Source organism: Sphaerodactylus townsendi, linkage group LG03 (genome assembly GCF_021028975.2).
Source record: "Sphaerodactylus townsendi isolate TG3544 linkage group LG03, MPM_Stown_v2.3, whole genome shotgun sequence".
In the NCBI taxonomy this organism is placed as follows: Eukaryota; Metazoa; Chordata; class Lepidosauria; order Squamata; family Sphaerodactylidae; genus Sphaerodactylus; species Sphaerodactylus townsendi.
This window is the reverse complement of record NC_059427.1, coordinates 136,595,196-136,615,591: the sequence shown is the minus strand read 5'-3', so window position 1 is coordinate 136,615,591 and position 20,396 is coordinate 136,595,196. Positions and strand designations below refer to the sequence as shown.

The 20,396-nt window shown below is 41.4% G+C and overlaps 1 long non-coding RNA gene across 1 annotated transcript in view; it reads right to left on the bottom strand.

The window, feature by feature from the left end:
* Positions 1 to 19,998, bottom strand: part of LOC125429699 — a 117,561-nt gene extending 97,563 nt beyond the window's left edge. Inside the window, exons 1-2 of the long non-coding RNA XR_007244029.1 lie at positions 19,892 to 19,998; positions 14,837 to 14,915 (exon numbers count right to left, since the gene is read on the bottom strand). This is a non-coding gene — a long non-coding RNA (uncharacterized LOC125429699). The remainder of the gene's footprint in view (positions 1 to 14,836; positions 14,916 to 19,891) is intronic.
* Positions 19,999 to 20,396: the final 398 nt, after the last annotated feature.

Sequence of the window (20,396 nt, the reverse complement as noted above, 5' to 3'; positions counted from 1 at the left end):
GAAGTGATACAGAGAAATGAAGACAGGAGAAAAGCAAGGCTAGGAAAGTCCAAAACTGAGAGAGAAGTCAGGAGGGCAAATGGAAAAAGAAGGGAAGATGCACTTGGTCAGTATCTGCAGAGATCAAAAGTTCTCATATTTAAGCCAAAATCATTCATAATTTATTTGACATTGTCAGCAGAATAACTAGCATGCAGAAAATTTGATTCAATTAGAGGAAAATAAAGTAGTATATTTAAGAACTAATAGTTGCATAGAAAAAGAAAAGATATATAGTGTCCTGACAGTGTGCTGGTGGGATGAAAAGAAAGAAGGGAAAGAATTCTGAAAGAACCAGGAAGGAAGCCCTGAGGATTGAATTCTGGGGAAGAACAAGGAAAATGGCATTTAACAACAGAAAGTAATGATCCATACCCCAATCTGACTAGCTTTTCATGTGTCCCTCTGTAGTAGCTTCTTTTGCAAACCAGAGATTGCCTATTTCTTCAGAAACAACCAGTCAAAACCATAAGCGAATTTTACAATTCTAAGGCCTTAGTGAGTTGTTATGCGGGGGGGGGGGGAGGGAGGGGGGAGCCATGGGCCCACGGAGGAAAACTAAACAAACCTTCCTCGTGGAGAAGCAACAAGTGGAGAAGCAACAAGCACTGCTAGGACTGGAGTCCCCCTCCCATGCCCGCCTATTCGGGCACCTCTAAATACAGGGAAGGAGCTGACCTGCCCCCCCCCCATGAGCATGTGCTTGCCGCCTACTCCACCAGTCCTCTCCCAGCCAGAGCGCCCTTGGGCGAGCGTGCAGGGACGGCCCAGCTGAGCGCGGCGCCAACTCGTTCTCTCCTCAGAACAGGAGGCCGTGTGAAGTGCCTTCATCCCCCTCCCCCCGCGAGTGCACCAGGTCGAATGGCACCTCCGGTACCCAGCCAGCAGCAACCCCCTTCTTTCTTTCTTTCTTTCTTTCTTTCTTTCTTTCTTTCTTTCTTTCTTTCTTTCTTTCTTTCTTTCTTTCTTTCTTTCTTTCTTTCTTTCTTTCTTTCTTTCTTTCTTTCTTTCTTTCTTTCTTTCTTTCTTTCTTTCTTTCTTTCTCCCTCCCTCCGCCTCTTCTAAGGCCTTAGTGAGTTGTTATGCGGGGGGGGGGCAGCAATGGGCCGGCGGAGGAAAAACAAACCTGCTTCCTGTGGCACAAGGCGGCTGTGACTAGGAATTCGGCACTGGCAGGACTGGAAGGCAAAAGCCCGAGCCCGCTTCTTTTGCCACGTGCTTGCTGCTGCCGCTGCTTGCTTCCTCCCGGGCCTCCTCTCACCTCTCCTTCCCTTATGTGTTGCTACAGTCACTCAGCAGGGGAGGAGGTTTGTGCGACCTCCGACCACATGCACTGTGAGAAGGAACCAAGGCATGCTGGGTCATAGGGAGGCGAAGCTTCCCCGCCCTCGCACTCTGGTGGCTTGTTTGATTGGTGAGACTAGCCCAGAGGCTACGTCCAGAGTGGGCGTGGCTAAGGCAGGCTGCCGACTGCTATGTAAAGCAACTTGCTGGCGCCTTTTGCTTGGCTTCACATAATGCAGGTGCAGTCTGGGGAGGCGGGGAAGGGGCCGCCGCCGGACATTTTGGCGCCCCCCACATGACTGCCATTGTTGCGCCCAGGGACAAGGGGTACCCCTTATCCCTATGGAGAAACGCCACTGCAGCCAGGTGTAGGCTATCTCCAGCTGCTTGGGCAGCCTCCTGTTAAAAGATGTTGGGAAACAGGAAAGTGATGAGTTTGTTTGCTGCTGCTCTAGCTGTCTGTACATCTGTATCGTCTTGCCTTTTCTGACCTGGGCCTAGACTTCTGGATTTTTGTTGGTTCTGTTATCCCAGTTTGGATTTGACATCCATGAGTAAAAACCATCTGTGCCGATCCTGGACTGGATTTTGACTACTGAGTACCATCTTTGTGTGTGTGTATGACACTATTGGCATTCTAGTAGCTGGTGAGAGGGGAAAATAATAAAAATATCACTATTGGGTGATGGCCTATCACTTCAGGGGGGGGGGGACAGAAGTAAGGCTGCCCTTCCCCTGCTAGGGGTGAAAATCTCCTGGCTTTAGAGGGCACTTCTCCACCAACACTCAGCTAGAAAGTGGTGGGGGCAAATGATGGGAAATGGGAAAGGGGAATGTTGGCAGCATCCTAGTGCCGTCCTTCTGATCCGAAAAGTGTCATCAGTACATTGATAAGAGACACCAGGGATGTTCTGTCATTTGGACAAAACTCTATGGTGCGAGAGTGTTCCTCAACAACATGGCAGGGAGAAAAACACATGGGGAATTTTATCTGAGTTGACCCTTTTCCCTGATAGAAACTGCATCCTAGATTAGGTAATCTGTCATCTTTGCTGTGGTTGGTTCCATTGTTTCCAAGTGGGTATTAGATTCCGAACATCCACCTTGATGGACCCCCAATTCATGCTATTTTTATTATGGAAAAGGGAAGTTTGTTTTCACTTTAAAGTACAAGATATTTGCTACCAGCTGCCTAGGCTAAGTATGTGCAGGGAGCAAAAGGCACAGGATGGCATGGAGAACAATCTGCCCTTCCCTGATCAAATGTTCCTTGTTTATAATCAAGTCTTATCATGTTTAGTCTTGAAATGTTATTATAGAAAGTAAATCCTCGGACATGTTATTTCCAAGGAGGAAGCCGAAAGGAATGAGTCCATAGTGTATACGTTGGCATCAGAGTGAAAACTGCATATGGATATTTGATAGACACCATGGGATTAGGATTAAATGTTGACTTGCAATTGCACATTCCCATTAAAATGTCACATGTTATCTTTTGGTAGACTTTAGATAATAACCCTTTGAGTACTTCATTTTTATTCTTTTGCTCTATTAAGCTTAATTAAAAGTTGGCTTGGGTTAAGGAGTATCATGAACTCATTATAAACAGCCGAATTAAAAATTTCTTTCCCAGGCCAAATGTTGGTGCTCCTCTCTCCTGCTCTCGGTTGGTTGAATTTCTGATATGTTTAAACAATGTGGTTAAATACTCATTTGCAGTAGTGACCATCCCCAAATTCAGTTACATGGTTCGGTACATAGATGTGTCCAGAGCACTGGCTAAGATTCTGCAAGTTGTAAGCAGAAGGGGTTGACAGACCCAGATCTTTCCCAACATCCTTTCCATACAGCAGCCCACTGTGACACCCTGCCCCAAAAAGGTGCTGGAGGTCAGGTCTCATCACGGCCATTTGATACAAGGGGCTAAAAATCTACAAATTAAAAGCTTGTTCCATTCTTCTTCTTCTTCTGTCCACAGACAGAGGAAATGAAAGTAATTTCATCCAATACCCTGATCATTATTAGTAAGGAAAGGGGCTGATTTTTGTAAATCTGAATAGAGATCTTATGTTTACAACTGCTTTGGGAGTAACTTTCCCTAGTGATCAGGCAACATAATAAGTTCTGGAGATGGACCATCAGCATTACTTGTACCACAAACATTTTACTGACCTTGGAAGGATGGGATGCTGAATCAATCTTGAGCTAGCTATCTGAAACCAACTTCCATTGGTATCAAACTCAGATCATGAATAAAGCTTTCGACTGCAGTATTGCAGTTTACCACTCTGCGCCACAGGACTCATAAGACTGAGATAGGATTGCTTATATAAACAGCAGATCTACTTAGAATCCTACTGAGATCTATTCAGGGGAGCCTTCCCCCTGGTAAGAATTTTTAGGATTGCAAAGTGAGCCAACAAATAGTATTAGGTGAAATCATAGTAGTGAAAATGTATTTCTCAGAGACAATTATATCATTCTTCATGCCATCCTGTAATTTTAATATAGGACGGTAGGAACTTTAGAAGAATTTGGATTTATACCCCCCTTCTCTCCTGTAAGGAGGTTCAAAGGAGCTTACACTCTCCTTTCCCTTCCTCCCTCCCCCACAACAAAAACCCTGCGAGGTGGGTGGGGCTGAGAGAGCTCCAAAGAGCTGTGACTAGCCCAAGGTCACCCAGCTGGCGTGTGTTAGAGTGCACAGGCTAATCAAGTTCCCCAGATAAGCCTCCACAGCTCAAGCGGCAGAGCAGGGAATCAAACTTGGTTCTCCAGATTAAGTGTACCTGCTCTTAACCACTACGGCTCTGCTGACACACACACACACACACACACACACACACACACACACACACACACACACACACACACACACACACACACACACACACACACACACACACACACACACAGCTTCCCTCTAAATTCAAATTTTCCTTTTCTGTAGCAACACAGTGGCATGTTTCTCACATGCACAGATGCAGCTTATGGATTTCATGGTGTCAACTGGAGCCATGTTTTTAAATGCACAGTAAACATGCTGTACTGGAGAGCATGAGCATATGGGGCTTCCAATGTATCTGCACCAATGTGTCCCTTGTGTGTTCCCATGTTTTAAAACATTCAAGTCTCCTTTTCACACATTATGGAAGCCTGAAGGGAACACCGGAGTAAACACGGCTGTAAAGAATCAACTGATCCTCTGAGAACAAGAATGCAATTGCTTCCTTCTCACTCGCATTCACACAACATGGCAATGCTCTGACATTTCCATTAAACGACTGGGTATTTGAGAAGCTGGAAGCATCACATTTTTCACATTTGACAATTTGGTGTGCAGCCATATGATATTTTCTTTCCCAGAGTAAACAAATACAGGGTAATTTTTTACTAGCTCTTTATCCATATTCTTCAAATGTCATGCCGGTTCCAGTAATTCATGAAACTTGCTCTGTATGGCTGCAGTCCCAACACTCTCATTCCCAAGGAATAAGATGCTCCAAACCTGATGTTCACTTCCTCGTTTCCTTTCCTGCAGGCTCTTTTGTACAATGATAAATTCTCAGTGAGTCCATCAACCTCTCTGTCTGCTGCCATCAATCACTGGCCTGATGCAGTGTAGCAATTTGTACTCTGATTCAGAGCTCTTAAAAAGAATGGAAGTCTTGTCCAGGGTGGAATCTGGTATCCTAAATATGAGTTATACTAGCTGGCTGGTGATGTACCTTGGGTTACTTTGGAATTAGTACGTCTGAGCTTTCTTGATGATCACCCAGGTTCACCTGTTTTTTAAAATTCCCTTTTAGTTCATAATGATCCACGTGCACCAACAGTCCCGTGCATCTGACAGCATTACACAGCTGCCTGGACATTATGGTCATTTAATTTGTACCCTGTCCTTCCGCAACCAAGCTGGGCTATGAGCAGCCCCCAACTATAATAAATTATGAATACAAAATTAAAACATATATTTTAAAACCATAGATCCCATTTTTAGTTTCACAGATGGCATTCTAAAACTGTGCAACCTTCTCATATAGGTGGGATTATCCTCAGTGGTAAAGTTGGCTTAGAGTTATAATCAGGAGACCAACAACAACCAAGAAGGTGACAGCTGCTCTAGGGGACAGAGACAGGAGGACAGGAATAAAAAAGAGGAAGAAGGGAAGGGAAGGGAGTGAGGTCAGCTGTCACTGTTCTCAACCATATGCTGGGTGGAACATCTCCACCTTAAAGGCTCTTCAGAACTGAATTCCACTCAACAGCCCTCTGCAACCCCTGAAGAGATGGACGGAGAGAACTTCATGTTCAAAATGCCATGCTACACAGGGGACTGCACTGAGCAGAAGAAAGTTGGTATTTTCTATTGGTAGCTAGGAGGGTGTTCAACATTAATTAATATTCCTCATACAAAAGTGAATGTCAGGAAAATCCAGCTCCTACCATGCTGTGGAAATGTTTGTCCCAGACACCCATCAGGTATTACACCATTGGAATCCACCCTGCAAAAAGACTCTGCAGAATGTAATGTTGTCACACTGAAGAATATAGGATTGGTCTTAATGTTAGTTTGAACTGCATTTGCAGATATAGCTGTAGCTCCAAGACCTTAGTGAAATAATTCAAGATGTTGCTGGAATATTCCATTTGAAACCATGCAGTTGTCCAACTGCTGCTTGTGTCCAGGTTGGTCACTTAAGATAGCATGCTTGTTTTCTCCAAAGGTGGATTGACAATTCACTGATGTGGGTATCCCAGGCAATGGCAAGCAGCAATGTAACCCCCACCTCCATCCCGTAGTTACTATAGGGCCTAAATAAAATCAACATAAAATCATGCAATGCTGAATGTTTATTTCCTTGCTTATTTCAGGTTCACACAGCTAATGCACAGGTGTAGAGCCCATATCTATGAAAACGGAATTTAATCCATGTGACACACTCATCATTTAACAATTAGAAAATGACATGAACTGTGGAGAAAGGAGGTACCTCTGGTGACATTAGGCAAGTCACTGTCAATCATTGCCTTGCCCGCCACTTCTTCTTTAGAAAGGGGATGACAATATTGGCTTTGCTTACAAGGGTGTTGTTAGGATTATCAAAACATAGGATATAAAATGCATTGAACTGTTATACAAAAACTACAAGTGCAAACCCAAGGAGAGTTTACACTCTTCTAAGTCCACTGAAAGTCATTTGACTAATAAAGCTGTTATTCTTTTTAGGATTGTCTTGTAGCAATATTATGCAGACACCTGGATTGTAGAAGATGAAGCTTCATCTGTTAGACTTCCTGTGTGGCCAGACATTGTCTTAGATCCTAACATTTTTCCTGCTTGTAGGAAGCACATGACACCTGGTGGGCCACTGCAAGTAGCAGAGAGCTGGACTAGATGGACTCTGGTCTGATCCAGCTGGCTTTTTCTTATGTTCTTATGTTCTTATGACCTCAGAAAGAGGACAGGTGAATTTAGCTGATCACTCACCCTGCAGATCCCTACTTTTTGCCCCATCCTATTTCTGAGTATCCATTGACACTGACCCTTGGATAAACTTCACTAGGCATCCTAATCTTGCAATGGAAGGGAGCAGGCCAGCAAGTTTTCTCTGGCAAGCACTTTTGTCCTGCATAGCGTAGGATTCTGGCTGCTGCCTAGGAAGACAGGAAGCTCCCACAATGACGACAGAATGAGAATAGTCTACAAGTAGGCCCAGAAAATGATATATCCAAAGCAGAGATATGAGCTCGAACAGTGTGACTGGGCTTCAGGCCAGTGAGAACCCTTTATTGGGGAATCAATCCTTCACAGATAGCTAGCCTTTAAGATATATTGGCAGTGCAATCCTAAACAGATTTACAACGTTCTAAATCCATTGATAGTCATAAATCAAGCTAATAGGCAATCCTAAGCATGTTTACTTGGAAGCAAGTTTTACTGTTATTAGGTAAGAGTGTATAGGATTTCAGCCTTATATTTTCTAACTGGCAAGATGTGTCATCATTTGCTGTGCTCATAACACTAAGCATGTCTGAAAGACCAGTAATGAAATGAATAAAAATTAAATTAGAACTTTTAACAATTCAATTCTAAGCAGAAGCTACACTTTTCTAACTTACTCCACTAAAGTCAGTGGGCTTAAATGGGTACAATTGTGTTTAGAATTGCACTTATATTTACAAACAAGAAAAAAAATCTATTTAGAAAACTCAGAATCTTCTTGCTGCCACACATATTTCCAAATTGTAATTTCTTCCTTAAAAGAGGTAAGCTACAGAAAATAAAGGGCTTTATTTAATATGAAAAAACCCTTGACACCTGTATATTGAGTACATTTTCATATATTATCCCTTACGATTGTGTATAGGTCATATTGTCCTTTATTTGGTTTTAAAGGTCACATGGAAATAAAAACATTAGAGAAACTGCCCAGCAAAATAGATGTCTTTGTTAGCTTAGAAAAGTACAAGAGCTCAGAGGAATACTTACTGTGTGTGTTAAGAGAATATAAGCTTTGAATAAATATGAGCATGTGTGACTTTTCCCCCCCAAAAGACTACTCCAAGGCTTGAAGCCAAATGTAAAAGCATTAGAAAAAACTACCCAGCAAAATAGATATCAATCAGGTTTAGTAAAATAAGGAAAGACTCAGAGCCAAAATATACCTGACAGGGCCATCATTCACAAGTCTGCCACATTCAAATGTAAGGTGAAGTGGGAAGGGTCTTAATTTTAAATAAATCCATTCAAGGCTTTGTCCAGCCAGTAAAGATAATAAGCAAGCTCTGCCCTTCCCAAGATGTCATATGCCACAGGCTATTAATTCACCCACTCTCCCCTGTGAAGTAACTCTGCCCTGAGATAGAATCTTTATGAAAAATAGGCTGCTTCTCATTGTTCTTTGGTTGTAGATAAGGACTGGAGTTTCCAGGTGGGATCCAGGGAACCTCTGGAATTATAGCTCATCTCCAAATTAAAGATCAGTTCCGCTGGAGAAAATGGATACTTTGGAGAATGGACTCAATGGCCCTGAGGTCCAAGTCTTTCTTAGGCTTCACACCCAAAATCTCCAGGAGTTTCTCAACCTGAAGATGGCAACCCAACACTTGACATCCTTGTCAATCCTAGTTGTGGGCTATAGTTAGTAATGATCGAGTGGTGGAAGGATAGATGGCAGATGAGCAGAACAGTTTCCCTATTCATCTTACCTGTCTTCCCCTTGGCTGTCTGCAATACATATCTTTTTGAAAGACCTTTCTAGATTCATCTCTATACTTAGAACAACTGTATTTGATCTGTATTTGATTCTTACAAATTGACCATATGACATAGTCCCCATAATACACTCCAGCTGGAAGCTCTCATTATCTGAGGAGTGTCTCAGTAATTCCTTTCTGATAGACTATGCTACACTATGCTTCATCTTTCTTTATTATAATGTCCAAATAGTTCAAGCTCTGGTAATCTTTACTTCTTTCAAATGTAATATTCCTGGATCTTTCATTAATGCATGCATAGAATTCAGATAGAAGTTACTGCTAAAGAAGAAATCTACTCCATTTTTTAAAAGCTGTCATATATATATTTCTTCCATGTATAAATTTCCTGTCTCTAATGCTACAACCCCCTGACTGCTAAATGTATTTGCTAAAATATTGTTTATGAAGTACAAAACAATGTTTAGAAAATTCTATTTCTATGACAGTCAAAACAAGTGAGCAGGAACTATCTTAATCCTCTCAGGTCCAAAACTATTTCCATGACATTCAAAGTCTGTTTTAAGAACAGCTTGTTTATATTAAAAGCACCTAAAGTGTTAGCAAAATATTGTTATCATATGAGTGAGTTACTGTTCAATAACCTTAATATATTTGTTAATGCATGAATACTTAATGTAAAATGAAAGTTCATTTTCCTTTTTAATAAAGAGCCAATAAGGATCCAATATAATTTAACAGTGGTTCTTGAAAAGTGCTACACTGAAGATGCAGACTGAGGTTTTGGCCTTTAAGATCTTCATGGAAGTGCATCAAATCTTTCTTCCACAGTAGAACCCCAAGCACAATTAGACCCTGCTAAATCCTTTGACTTCAACAGAAATACACTTTCTTCTATTGAATGGTCACTTTTCTTTTATTGAATGGTATCTTTTCCTTTTAAATGTTTTCCTATTCAGATTTTTCTATTGGTCGAAAAGTTAGAACTAGTTAGGATTGCCATGCTATTAGCAACCAACTGGAAGCTTGGGGAGAAAAGATAGTGCAACCAAAAGTGATACCATGCCACTCAAGGAATTTCTGGGAACTCTAGGAAATTACTAGGGTGACATGATGTCAAGTCCCTGTTTTCATTATATGTGACACTGGCATCTTTTAATGTTTCTCCCACCACTACTCTGAGTGGCAACTGGCAACAAGGATGGCCGACAGGTCTCCCACCACAGCAGAAAACCTTGCAAACATAGATCCAGTGATTATGTAAGACTACACACCACTTACAAACAACAAGCTGGATCTTAGCAGTTTTTTGCACTGGTAAAGAAAGGTGCTAAATGGATCAAAAGATACGTGGGCTGGGGTCGCAATGAGGAAGGGAATCGAGCGAGAATGTCATCCTTCCCTTTTGGCCAGCAGAAGAGCAAATAGATTACAACACAATATTATATAAGTGGAACATATTAATAGTGTTTTGGAAACAGCAGAACAAACTGAGACACCTCTGTGCTTAATTAAAAAAAACCTATCTGCAATGTCCAAAAACCAAACAAATACTGGTGCAACCACAAAACACAAAGGGCTTTTGTGCACTTACTGCTTGCCCGGAGGCTGTTTGCTTTGCAGTGAGGTTTTCTGCAGTTTTCTGTTTATACAACAGATTGGGCTGGATACTCACTCAGGCACTTCTCTCAGGTCCATTCAGCAGAGACAAGCAGGTCCAAAACAACAGCTTTTACTTGCAATAACTAGCTAATAAACAAGAACTAGAAACAGAAAACAAGAGCTCCACCCAGTAGGACCAGACTAAATCACACAGATAATAGGGGAGGAACAGTCTTCTATGATATGCATATATACACAAGAAATGTACCACACTCGCAGAGCCCCCTTTACCTACACTATTTGCACTTTAAAGGGGTCCTTTTCTTCTTATCTACAGTACTCCTGCCAGTCCAACAGGAGTAAGTTTAAATCCTGCATGCCTTGTTGTTCTCCCGCCAACTTCCCCTTCCCCCTTTTTTCCTGGATTCCCCCCCACTTTTCTCCACACTCCTTCCCTTCCTCTAGACCCCCAGACTTGCTATCCCACATTGCTCCTCCATTAAGAATCAGTGCGGTATAGTTAAGAACAGCGAACTGAGTTTGATTCCTCACTCCTCCAATGAGCGGCAGACTCTAATTTGGTGAACAGGATTTGTTTCCCCTCTCCTACACATGAAGCCTGCTGGGTGACTTTGGGCTAGTCACAGTTGTCTCTGAACTCTCTTGTCTTCACCTACCTCATAAGGGGTCTGTTGTGGTGAGAGGAAGGGAAGGAGTTTGTAAGCCTCTTTGAGACTCCTTGCAGTGGAGAAAAGTGTGTGTGTGTGGGGGGGGGGATCTGGAATTTATAAACTAATCCTTTCCTCAGTGTCATGTTCCTGGTCTAAATTTCCCCATCCAAAAGTTACAATTTACCCAACTGGGGAAAAGTTAGTGAATATCCATTTTGGGGGGGGGGGGGGGGGGGGGGAACCAGTACGTAAGTGGGATGAAAGTGATCTGGGCATCTATGCCTACTTTTAATTAAAAGAGATCCTTTTAATTCACAACTCTCTTGAATGTTGTGTTTGCTCCCTTATTCCACTTTCACCTATTCTCAACATACGCACAATAACTATTTTACTAAGTATTTTTAAAAATAGTTTTGCATGGATGCCTCGTCTTACAGTAACAGATTTTGCTAAAAGAGAAACCTTTTTGTTTATTCAAAGCTTATATTCTTTCCACATACACTTTTCCTCCAAGCTCTTTTACTTTTCCAAAACAACTATGATATCTGTTTGGGTGAAGTTTCTCTGAAGTTTTAATTTATATTTGACCTTTAGCCTTGGAATGAAATAATACCTATTTATAATCCTACATACAAAGAATACTGTCAACACACAGTTCTCAAGGTTTGTTTCATATTAGATCAGTCTCTTCTTTGTTTTCAGCACCATCACCTTTCCTAAGGGGGATGGTTATGGCATCAAGATTATCCTGACCTTTCCCACATGGGAAGTAATGTATTCTGGCTTTGTAGATGTGTTAATATTTTAATTTCATTTTATCATTTCAAAGATGGCTGAAGAGGCCTTTGATTTTAACAAATCACACCATGTTTCCCATTCTGTAAATGAGTTAATTTTATGCATCTTCTGCGGAAGGGTTGTCTGTGCTTTGAAATGTATTGGGCTTTGTGAGTTGATTTCTGTGCTTTGAATAAATGTGACTCTGCACTCCATTGTGGACTATGAGAGTGTTTTGCGGCCCCTAGCAATACAAGGATGATTTTCAGTTTATTATTGCTGAAACTTTCCATGATGATTTCCTTTCTTCCTTGTGTGAACTGAACCCATGGTTCTTGATTTCGCCCCGTTTTCTCTTTCCTTGCATGGAATTTTCCTATAAATTGCGTGCCTTTTTCAGTGTTATGCGTAAATGCATAAACAAATCTTTATACTTAATGCATATACATGGCGTGCATCATACAAATAAATACTGTTCTTGAATATAAGAAATATGCAGCTTGCATACACAATGCATGATGAACCAACAAACTCAACAGGGAAAACCAGAGAACTGAAAGTGCTGACAAAATATAAACAAATACAAAAAGAAATGAAAGCAAGCACATTCGCTCGCCCCTAGGCAATACCAAGATTTTATTGGGCAGCTCATAAGCATTGCAGCTTTGGCTCGACACCTTTATTTAGAAGTTATTGACTAAATAATGCTCAAGGTCAGAAGGTGCAACCTGCCAAAACAAGCTGAATGGAGTCCAGCCTGTCTGATCAGTCTAGTGGTGCAGTTAAGCAACTTTAGACTCAAGACTTAAAGGGGAGTAGTTTAGATGGCAATGCACACTTCAAATAAGAAGCTACAGCTAGCTTTTGAGCAGACCTGGGCATTATACGGCCCGCGGGCCACATCCGGCCCGCCGGATGACCCTGACTGGCCCCCCTGCCATGCTGGGGAGCGAGGCATCTTTGAAAGCCCCACAGAAGCTGGTTGCCTTGGCTGCCGGCTTCTGCGGGGTTTTCAAAAGCGCCTCGCCCCCCTGCCTTTTGGCCCAGCCCTCCACAATATTTTCTGTTTTTTATGCGGCCCCATGGAAAAAATAATTGCCCACCCCTGCTTTTGAGGGTACTGATTGAGCAAATGAGCCAGGACATAGGATTTCTGACCCAAATCTCTCATTAATCATTAATGACTTCACTGCATCTGGTACCCACACTCCAAGGTTTCAATCCCTGTCTGACAGAAAAAATGCAATAGGACTGAAAATGTTTGTTGAGTTACCATACCTCCCAATCTAGCATCCATCCCTTTCCACTGCTATTTCCACTGCCAAGGGAAATAGTGGTGTAAAACCAAAAGCATGGTCGTCATGTTGATGCAATGTTGAACAAGTCACGCCACACTGATGTGATGTCACCACATCTGGTTTTGCATTGGATGTGACGTTGCATATTGGCACAAATCCAATGAGACTCCCCTCCACCTCCCATTCTCCTGCTAATGATGTGGTGGTTAACATGTTAGAATGGAGATATATTTAAATCCTCTCTCTGACAAGAAGCTGAAAGAAAATGGTTGAAACAGGAGAGACTTGTGACTTGTGGCATTATACTCTACTGAAGTCCCTCCCTACATCCTTCCCTTCACCCCAAAATTTCCAGATATTTCCCAACCCAGAACTGACAAAACCTATTGATTGGAGGGGGGGGGGGCGTGTAAAATTCGACTGTGTGGTGCAATTTACTTGAAACTTGGGGGTTCTTTAGCGGACAGGCAGCACCAAGCTCTATGCAAATTTGGTGTCACTGAGTTCAAAAATACCCACTCCAGCCCCTCACTTTCTGGAAATAGTCCCTGTTATGGAATAACATTAGACTAACTGGAAGGAATGCCGGGGGGGGGGGGGGGGTCTGTGAAGCAGGCAACTTTCACTTTGTGAAAGGAATGAGCAGACCACAGCAAGGAAAAAATGGCAAATTCAGAGTTTTCAGTAGAAAGATGAGGCATTTTTTTAAAATGTCAATTACTCAGTATAAGAGTAGGAAAATTAAATGAATGCACAGTTGTTGTTATTGGTGTTTTAAATACCACATCTGGCTGGAACTCTCCTGCTGGGCTGCCATTTTACCACCATTTTAGGAATCAGTAGAGAAAAGAGCAGCTGCACAGAGTAACCTGCTTTAGAGGTCTGTAAAATCAAACCCCTCTGTTCAATTTACTTTAAACTTAGGAAGTCTTTCGAATAGAGAAAGGACTGCATTCTAGCCAAATTTGGTGCCATTGCTTTTATAAACAGCTTGCTCAGACCCTTCTATACTTTCCCCATGGAGAATAGTGGTCCTGAACTCAAGAACCTAAAGGACCACTTGTATTCCCAACCTAGTTATGTCCTACTCAAAAATAAGCAAAACAGAATAATCTCCCCCCCCCAGACACACACATACCACAAAACCCAGATCTGAAACTATAAATGAAAATTTTCTCGTCTCACACCTCTAGCGGCACATGAATTCCCAAAATAAATAAAATACTTCACAGAGTTATTATTAAGATAAAATGGAGGGGGGACTTATGCTGCTTCATGCTCCTTGAAGGAAAGGCAGGATAAAAAAGTAATAATAAAAAGAAGATGTCTGAGAATAATTAAATTACAAATAACTGGCCTTTATGCACCTATATACTTGCAACATGTAGACATGTAAACAGTATTCGGAGTACACAATACCAAGCTACCAGAATCTTTACAGTCCTACAAAATGTCTGTGGCTGCTCCAAAGCCAAAAATATTTTGATATTCACTTTGGTTGCTGTGTTAATCATTCCTCTTCATTAGGGAAAGAACAGAGACAGCTGCCTTGACAAATATATAAGGAAATGACTCTCATGCTGTTAAGGGCACAGATCCATTAAAAGCATTAAGCTTTCACATGGAGGTGAGAGTGGAATATTAAAGTCTCTCGGCAATTAAAGCTTGCTTTGTTTGGTTCTAAAAATTCTACTCATATGTTATTTAGAATAGTGATGGCAAGTGGGAGACCACAGGTTGCATTTAGCAATTTATCCAGCCATGGCAGTGGCATCTTGTCAACCTTGCACTCATCTCAGGTACGTTCTCTTACCCCCTTGATGAGAGAAGCATCTTGCACTCCAGTCTAGTTCAGGTTTGGCTACTGCCCTTGTTGGGTCACTTGGTTCAGTAATGGAAATGGCTGGACCAAACTCAGAACTCTGATTTCATGCTGCAACTCACCCATCAGGCTTAGAGCACTCCACTGTGCACTGGGGAAAATGCTTCTGAGATCTCTGGCACATCTTAAGAACACTGCAGCCTGCAGATGAGTACATGGCTCTATTTAATTTCATATTATAGTTATTAATATTTCTCTCAATGAAGGTTTTTTTTTCCAGTGGTTTAATTTGCTCTGCTTTTTTCCATTGGTTTTGTGAGCCAGTGTGGTGTAGTGGTTACAGTGTTGGATTAGGATGTGGGGGACCCAGGTTTAAATCCCCACTCTGCCATAGAAGCTTTCTAGGAGACCCAGCCAAACACTATCAGAATAACCTACCTCATAGGAATGTTGCAAGAATAAAAAGGTGATAAGTCACTTTGGATCCTCACTGTGGAGAAAGCAGGGACATGAATTAAATTAAGGAAGACATTTGTGTTGTTTGTGCATATTGTATGGTTTTGATACACAATTTATATGATGTTCACCCTTACAAAGAACTGGATCCTAACAGTCTGCTTAGCTAAAAGAAGAGCTTTCCCTTGGTACATGAAGTCATCCTTGATAAAAAGAGCCTCCTTCGCTTCTTGGGACAGAGGAAGATTCTGCTCTTCGTTGATTAGAGGGGAACAACCCAATTCAAGATAAGTCATATATTTGTATAACATACATGTAATGTATACAGTATATACTTGTGTATAAGTCAAGGCACCTAATTTTACCACAAAAAACTGGGAAAACTTATTGACTCGCGTATAAGTCGAGGGTTGGAAATGCAGCAGCTACTGTAAATTTCAAAAATAAAAATAGATACCAATAAAATTACATTAATTAAGGTATCAGTAGGTTAAATGTTTTTGAATATTTATTTCAAAGAAAAACAGTAAATTAGGTCTGTAAACCCTGATTCTCCCGTTAAATCCATTCAGAAGGGGGGGGTGATTTAAAGGGAGAATCTGGGGAAAATTTGAGGGTGCCTGTCAGGGGAGGAATGTTTATGTTAGCAGTACCAACATTTCAGAGTTCTGGACTTTGAGGGTCCACAGTTATGGACATTCAAAATCATCGTTGTCAATATCCTGAGCCTGCGGCTTAGTGGTAGATATCTGCATTGTGTGCAGAAGGTCTTTCAGTCCCCATTACATCCAGTGAAAAGAACCAGGTAGTAGGTGATATGAAAGATGCCTATCTGAGATCCTGGAGAGCCACTGCCAGTCAAACAGTCCTGACTTAGAGCAGGTGCACTCTGATCTGGAGGAACCGGGTTTGATTCCCAGCTCTGCCGCTTGAGTTGTGGAGGCTTATCTGGGGAATTCAGATTAGCCTGTACACTTCCACACACGCCAGCTGGGTGACCTTGGGCTTTTCAGAGCTCTCTCAGCCCCACCCACCTCACAGGGTGTTTGTTGTGAGGGGGGAAGGGCAAGGAGATTGTTAGCCCCTTTGAGTCTTGTACAGGAGAGAAAGGGGGGATATAAATCCAAACTCTTCTTCTTCTTAGACAGACCAATGATCTGACTCATTATAAGGCAGCTTAACGTGTTCATAGTACAAGCTTTTCTACTTTGGCATAAATCTGACTACGAGGTTCTTGAACAATCTGTTTCCCTGCAGAGTTTGTTCGAGGAGGGACGTAATATAGAAGGAAGAAATAATTATATTGGACTTGCAACCCAAAGTTGCATGGGAGATATGCTTTGTGTCTTGACACTGTGTTGTTATTGCCAGGGCCTGCACTTATCATTTAGGCCAGGATCTGCATGTATCAAATGAAATACTCTCTTTCAGAGTTTGTTATGGACTAAAGGAATGAATCTGTACTACAGCTTAAAGGCTTTATACCTTCCTGTACTCAACTGATTTATAGTTTGTTCATGACAGTGTAAAATGGTGCCATTTATAATTATTACAACAGAGGAAATTATCTTTTATGGAACAACTCAATAGGATCTTACAGTACCGCCCTAGGTAATTATTCATATAGCATCTGAATCAATAAAACAAAGGCTTTAAAATATCTTTAGTTGTAATTGCCCTGTTGACATAATGGGGGTGGAGGGTGATTGCTGATTAGAGTGGAGTGAAATTATCTTTCTCTTTTTCATTCATTGCTCCATAACATATACTCCAGGATCCAAGCGTGGCTAGTTTTCTTTAGCACAAACCTAACGATGCAGTTCTGAGTGGAGTTATTCACTTCTAAGGCTACTAGAGTCAAAGGGTTCAGAAGGGTATACCTCTGTTTAGGATTGTCTTGTAAATGTTACTCACACATTGATCTATTAAGCCACTGTGGAATTATACTGTACAGATGGAGCTATTTGGAATTATAAGTGACTTTAACATTTGGCCCTTTATCTGGGTTCAAAATCATTCTTCTTCTTTCACATACAAGTTAACCCAAATGCCAGCAGTGGTAAATTAAGACATGACAGGCCGTGCTGACTCACATTAAGTGGGGATCCAAGGCATGCAAAATCAATACACATTAATTTTGCATATTTTACAGAACAGCTTTTTAGTGGCTAATTTAAACGGAAGATTATAAAGTGGTGGAGACAGATGTCACAATTTTGCAGCAGCGTGACTGAACTTGCACGTACTCACACTGCATTTGCGGATTGGGCTATCCAGTTTTTTCTCACTACAACCCAATGAAGTACCTTAAGCCAAGAAGGAGAGTGACTGTTTCATATTATGTAAGCCGCCCTGGGACTTTGGTGTAGGCCTGGGTATAAATGGAATAAATAATAAATAATAAAATATCTCAAGTTAGGAGTCAAGCCCAGGTCTCTCTGGTTCAAATCCAGCACTCTAATTGCTACACCCACTGACACATACTGATGGGTGGTACTGCTGGGAGAGGAACTGTATATTTACATTTCTGAAATAATAAACCTGACCTTGACTTTTTCTTTCCATATGAAATTGAAACTGCTGTTTGAAGAGCTCAAGAGACATTCTATTCTATTTTCAGGAATAGCAATGCAGCATCCATAAAATATATTGCATACATTACATAGTGCGACTTTTTGAAAATTCCACCCACGTTGGAGTTTGGGATTTTCCTGAGAAATCAAAGAGGACTGGAGAGTTGGTTGGGATAGGCTCTGTGGAAAAATAGAACACCAGGGGTACAGTGGATGTAGAAAAACAAGTTCTCTTCCACATTGTCTGAGACTGTCAAATAAAAATGCAGTAGAAGGGAAATGTACCGCTTGTAATAGCTTAAATAAGCATTTAGTGAAGCTACTATAACCGTTCTTTCACATACTAACACTTTCCCAAATACCATTTTGAACAATGATCCTTAAGATATGCGCTATTGCCACTGAACCACAATGGGCACGCAACTTTCCAATAGCTTTTAGTGCTTATGTTAGGACGCACTGCATATTAATGGTGCCTCTCAGAGCTGTCACACGAGTATAGAGCATTTCATGGGAACTATATGAATACAAATGGGCATCCGCAAGAAACTTGCAAGGAGGTGGCATCCCATTCCCCCGTCTATCCTCTCTCCCCTACCCTTTCAACTGTTCTTACAGACAACTGTACCAAATTTGCACATAACATAAGCCTCCTTCTAATCTAAAGGTACTCAAAATTTCAAGCAGATTTGACAAAGGAATTTGGCGCCCCTCAGTCCACTTCTCTCCAGTTTTCTATGAGAGGGGAAATGGCTGGGCCCCAGCAGGAGAGTACAGATTGTTAGTATTTTAAAAAAAACAAAATCCTGGCAGCATCCAATGCTTTTACATACTCAGACAGTGACTAACAATATTTTTATTTACCTTTCCACTGAAAACTTTGCATGCGGTTGATGACAGTAAGCACTCACTCACACCTTTAGGCACCCCATTGCACATAACCATATTAATAATGGAGAAAAGGGCGATTACTGCAGGTTCAGGGTTTCTTTTGATTGGGGAGTATATAACATAGGGTTGCTAACTTCCAGGTGGGGCCTGGAGTTTTCCTGGAATTACAACTGATCTTTACACTAGAGAGATTAGTTCCCCTGAATAACATGGCAGCATGGGAAGACAAGCTTTATTGCATCACATCCTCACTGAGGCCCCTTCTGCACATGCAAAATAATGCGTTTTCAAACCACTTTCACAACTGTTTGCAAGTGGATTTTGCCATTCCGCACAGCTTCAAAGAGCACTGAAAGCAGTTTGAAAGTGCATTATTCTGCATGTGTGGAATGAGCCAGAGTCTCCTCCTCTTCTTTCCTTAATCTCCACCTTCTAATCAGAAAATAAAAAGTAATGCTTAGGAGAAAAATAGACTTTATCCTCTTGCTTTAAATACAGCTGGGCAGGAGTAAGAAGTTGTTGCTATTGTTTACGGTCGGAACTGAAGAAAGCACGAGACTCTCCAGCACTCTGCCTGCGGCTATACAAAAGGCTCCATAAACACAGCTCACCATGACCCCAAAGTTATATGAAGAGTTTGTACAATGCCCTGTAGAAATATAGCTAGGGGATGTGGCTTATACAAACTGAGGAATCTAACCAGTGGATTCAAAGAACTTTCAAAGAGTTGGGGGTTGAAAGAAATGGCCTTTTTTTCAGCTTCAGCATACATTTTAATTTTCTGGCAAAACACTACCATCAACATTTTTAAAAGTGCAAATGTTTTCTTCCCCCATTGTGGTAAGTTGTTTATAAAGAATAAAGCTTGGTGGTTTTGTTTTGTTTTTTAAGTGATTGGAAGTTGGCAAGGGTTATGGGGAGAAAACTGAAACTGTTGAGTTCTTTGACTAGAGAGAACTACTTTTGAACTCCCACCTTTTATTTTTTTAATTCTATCTAAGTTTTGACTAGGAGTCTGTTTCTCCTAAATTATTCAGTATGGAGAGACAGTAGGAGTACAGTTAGGTTGCTAAGTGTTGTGTGCATTTAATGGAAGCTTACTGGAATGTTATTTACCTCCATGCTATGGAAAGCTTCAGCAATCTGAACAAACAATTGGAAGCTTCCACAAAACTGATAAGTGATAATGGTCATTAATCATTTAAGTTATTTGCAAGAAGTTAGATTGCCATACAGAAGACAGCAATATGAATTTACCGTTAGTCTCTCTTTCTGCTGAATCCATGAACAGAACACCAAACACTTTTAGTCACAAACAAGATGTTTTGGTTGTAGTTCTACTGGTGAGAATCCAAATCCATTCCGGTTGTAACAAACTAGACTTGTAAGTAAGAACCAGCGGCCAGAAATAACTATAATTAATGGTGTTGATTTGAAATAGGCACACATTGCCAATTCTCATATCATGTCGTTATAGTTTCGAAGACACCTCCTTCAAAACAAAACAGAAAGGAGAAACAACACGTGCACTGACTCAGCACTGAAAGCTAATTTTATTCATGTATTTTTAGCTGGAAATGGTGGGCAGATGAGCTGCAATCAGAGCAGTGGTGGGATCCAAAAATTTTAGTAACAGGTTCCCATGGTGGTGGGATTCAAACTGTGGCGTAGTGCCAATGAGGCTGGGTGGGGCATGAAGGGGGCGTGGCAGGGCATTCCGGGGGCAGGGCATTCCTAGGCGGGGCTGTGGCAAGAACGCAGC